General features: G+C 39.0%; 1 long non-coding RNA gene across 1 annotated transcript; it reads right to left on the bottom strand.

Annotated features, from left to right (window-relative positions):
• Positions 1-523: 523 nt before the first annotated feature.
• LOC138295832 (uncharacterized) lies at positions 524-1,575 on the bottom strand. Its single transcript, XR_011203696.1, has 3 exons — positions 1,441-1,575; positions 1,072-1,168; positions 524-855 (listed from the first exon to the last, which is right to left on the bottom strand). It is a non-coding gene; the product is annotated as an uncharacterized lncRNA (long non-coding RNA).
• Between the last annotated feature and the right edge of the window lie 2,991 nt (positions 1,576-4,566).

Here is a 4,566-nt window from a genome sequence, read left to right as displayed (position 1 = left end):
GCTTTATAAGAGGAAAAAGACAAGCCACAATTCCAACAAACGCCTGTTCAAAACAATCAAATATGCTATGGAAAGGAATAAAACTTTTGCTGATTAGTAGTGTTGTTATCAATAGTAGAAGACAACTAAAAAGCAGTCAGACCTAGCAGCAACAAAAAGAGCCAGTGTACAGTGCTTTCACATTACAGTCTTTTGTTGATACTCTTGACTGCACAATGCAAGTGAGCAGTGGGTAGGTAGAAAAAATGATCATTAAAATTGTGTCATACATGTTGGTAGAGATGGAAATGAAACTCATGCCTTGAATAAGAAGACCAATGATGTTCATGAAGAATATGAAATTTTACATCCGCCGCTTGGAAGTGCACTAGTTAAAACAAAAACAACCCCTAGGTACACAAAACCATTTTACAGACAAAACCACACACCATTACCCTTCAAATATCTCAAAGACAATTTTTATTACAAATATCATATAAATATGTAAATACAATTTTGAACTACCCCTATCATATCACAGAAAAATATAAAGGAGAGCCAGTGCAGAAAAATTGAAATATAAGTGCTGGTGTGCAAAGATAAAGAACGAATTCCCTTAAAACCATTCAAGAAGGAAAATCCAAAAAGTTTTTAGATATACGCTTTAGAATACAGCCTGTTGGTTAATCTTTTAACCACATTAAATCATCCTATCATTTCTTCAAGATAGAGTCTTATCCTCCAAATTTCCAATCCATCCACGAGATACAACCAATCCAGGCATGAGCAATATCGTTGACGTTTCGACCCCCTCACACTCCTGGGCCAGATAACTGCTCCATTCGGGTCTTCATCGGGACTGATAGATAGGGGAACCTATAATTAATCCAATGATATCAATCAAACTCCATAGAATCTAATTCATTGTCCAGGTAATGCCTCACATACAACATACTCACCCATATGAATCCACACTAGTTGTAGTATCCTTCTTTCTCCTAAATTCTTACTGAATACATAAAAAACTTTCATATAGACTCACAAAACCAACATACTAACTAACATACCCAACCATACAATCTCAACTCTTACCTTAATTCATATAGTCCACATTTATTTTCAAAATTTAGGCGTCCTTACTACCTCGTTAGACTCCTCCAAGGTACCACCTCTACTCCAATCGCAAAACCTTAAACAAAAAACAAAGATTACTCGTATAATTTCCTAAACCTATAACCCATATAGATTCTAAAGCTCTTTCAAATACTAGACGTCCTATATTAAACAGAGCCAGAAATTTCGCTATTTCCTAAACAGTTCTCAGCCTCTCTCCGGTACTGGAGGTTAATTATTATTATCGGTCATCCGTTACTCAGGAGTTTTTAATTTAACACCCCATGTTAACTTTATCAATATTGCAACATCATTCTACAACGATAACCAAAGTGGCGGATGGCTCACCTTTCATTCGGCAAACCGCGACTGAAAACCTCTGCTCACTAAACAGCCGATGTGGTCAAACTCTGCATTTAAATGCTGGCGCCTACAGATATCAGCGCGTCGACGCGCCCAAAATGCAGAAGTAACCCCTCCCGATTAGATTATAGTGTCTCAAACCAGCGCATGCGCGTCCGAAAGGCATATCTAGGGAACAGGGGAATTCCCTCCTACCTTTGCGTCACACCTGTTACAAACCAGACTAAATTGTCCGGCAGGTGTCCACCTCCCCAACACAGCCGTGCTGGCGGGTGATTTGACCACCCATGTGTTATCTTTCAATATTGCATCAACAATCTCAAACGATAACCAGAAGGCCAGGCAGCTCACCTTTTCACTCGGCAAAACTCGTCTAAATCAGACCGCTCACTAGAAAGCCGATGTGTTCAGTCTACGCATTTAAATACACATGCGCGTACAGATGTCAACGCATCGGCACGCAAATTTGCGGAAGTAGCCCCTCATATTGAATTAAGATATCTTGATCCGGCACATGCACAACCAAAGGGCACAACCAGAGGCCGAAGGACTCACCTCTACCTACATGTCATTCCTGTCATTCGTCAGACAGATTTGTCTGACGTGTGTACACCTCCCCCACACCGCCGCGCTAGGGGCTGATCACAACACTTATTATCACAGTTTAAAGAGAACCCAACATCTTTCCAAAGGATTTCCCAGATCTTAGTCACATATACATGTAAAGGTCACAATCCCAATACGAGGATCTATTAATAAAGTTTCTTAATGAACACGTGTATTCTATTCCCCAATATGGGGAATTAGCACAAAACTAGATCTCGTTTGCACAAGATCTAATATTTCAAAGAGATTTCAGATCCAACCGCTCCATTCCGTACATATCCAGATAGGGTAGCAGCCTAGATAACTCCAATCACTTTAACCATTCGACAAACTAGCAGTTTGTCTTGCTATTTCCTCATATTCATTTAGACCATGGGAGACCGTATCCAAAACATGAATCCATTTGCATTCCCTTAAATTAAGGTTATCCAGAAGGTTCCCCCCTCGTACATTTACCTTAATTCTCTCCAATACAAGCCATCTCAACAAGTCAACTGGATGATTCAATGTGATGAAATGATCAACCAAAGGAGCCCGCTGAGTTTTGCATCGTATTCGGCTACAATGTTGCATAATACGTACTTTCACTTTTTGTCTTGTTTGACCAACATATAGTAGGTCACAGGGACATTGAATAACATAAATAACATTGCTGCTTTTACAGTTTGTGTGTTCCTTCAGATTCACTGAAAGATGTTTATATTTGAATACCTGCGTCTCTAAACACTGTCACACATCTTACACGATCCACATTTCAAATGTCCAACCACTTCTGGTAAATTCAAAATTGTAGCCAGTGATGGTCTCACTGGTTCCGGCAAAAAGGAACTCACCACCCAATCCTTAATGTTCTTGACCCTTTTGAAGGCATACATTGGGGGGTCATTAATTTCAAGTTCATCTGCAATCAAATTCCAATGATAGTTAATAATCTTTTTAATGTCTGTACTCCTAGTACAGAAAGTGGTAACACATATCATCCTGGCATTTTCCCCATCAACACGTTTTCTTGGTTTAAGTAAGAATTCACAATGGCAAAAACCATGCTCTTTTACGAGCTTTTCTCACCAAGCCCTTTGGGTAACCTCGCATCTGGAATAGGTTCATTAATTCCTCAGATTCGCTAAAATAATCATTTTTCGGGAACAATTCCGACGGAGACGAAGGAATTGACCATATGGTACATTGTCTCTTAGACTCCGTGGGTGGTGGCTTGTATATTGTAAAAGAGAGTTCCTTTCACTCTCTTTTCTATACAAGGTGGTGTAAAGACACCCATCCTGTACCTTAATAGTGAGATCCAAAAAATGTATCTCCCGAGTACTATATTGTATAGTGAATTGTATATCTCCTGTACGCATATTAAGCCATCTGTGGAAATCCAACAATTCATTCACAGTACCCGTCCAGATCAGTAACACATCATCTATATAATGTTTCTGCATGGTTATATGTGTTAGAAAAGGTGACATCTGATCAAAAATATACCACATCTCAAAGTTATTCATATATAAGATTGCCACATCAGGGGCAAAAGTTGCCCCCAACGCTACTCCCTTCATTTGAATATAGTACTCCCCTTGGAACAAGAAAAAATTTGTCATCATTGCTATCTCCAATAAACTCACAATGAAATCCGTTGGTACTTGAACCGGTTGTGGTCTAATATCCAATGTCCCTCTGATAACTTCTAGGATATGACCTTGAGGAAGGTTAGTGTATAGAGAGACAATATCTATTGTTACAAGGATTTGATTCCTACAATCAAAATGTGCCCCATCTATCGTTTGGATCATATCCATAGAATCTTTCACATAGGCCATTGATGCTGGTACTAGGGGTTTCAGAAAAAAATCAATATATTTGCACACTGGTTCAAGTATAGAGCCACACCCGGAAATAATGGGGCGACCCAGGGGTTTAGTCAAGTTCTTATGTGTTTTTGGAAGTCTGTAAATTGTGGGAACTCAAGGGTTCTTCCTATCCAAATATTCATATTCCAAATCTGACAAAAAATCTTCAGTTTTCCCTTCATTAATCACCTGCCTAATCAAATCCCTTGTTTAATTTGTAGGGTCCCTCTCCAATCTTCTATAGCTAACCTGATCTGATAGTTGCGTTAGAATCTCATTTTTATAATCATTGGTATTTTGTACCACTATGGCTCCTCCCTTATCCGCCATTTTGATTACTATCTCCTTATGAAGGCCCAAAGATGGTAGGGCCTCCCTCTCACTTTTGGTAATATTATATTTTACATACCTTCCTTTTGAAATCAGATCCATAGTATTCCTCATAACTGCCTGTTCAAATGACAGAATTTTATGTGACATCAAATGAGCTGGTGGGGTAAACATAGAGGGTACTCTGAGGTCTGTCACAGATGGAGTTGTCTTACACGTAGAGTGTCTAAAATAATACCTCAATCTTACTTTACAAAAAAAATTGTGAAGCTCCATTTTTAAACTAAAGGAATTGGGCAGATTGGTAGGAACAAAAGATAGG

The sequence above is a fragment of the Pleurodeles waltl genome, chromosome 1_2 (assembly GCF_031143425.1).
Source record: "Pleurodeles waltl isolate 20211129_DDA chromosome 1_2, aPleWal1.hap1.20221129, whole genome shotgun sequence".
In the NCBI taxonomy this organism is placed as follows: domain Eukaryota; kingdom Metazoa; phylum Chordata; class Amphibia; order Caudata; family Salamandridae; genus Pleurodeles; species Pleurodeles waltl.
Note: the sequence above shows the minus strand (reverse complement) of the source record. Positions and strands in the feature narration are given on the sequence as shown.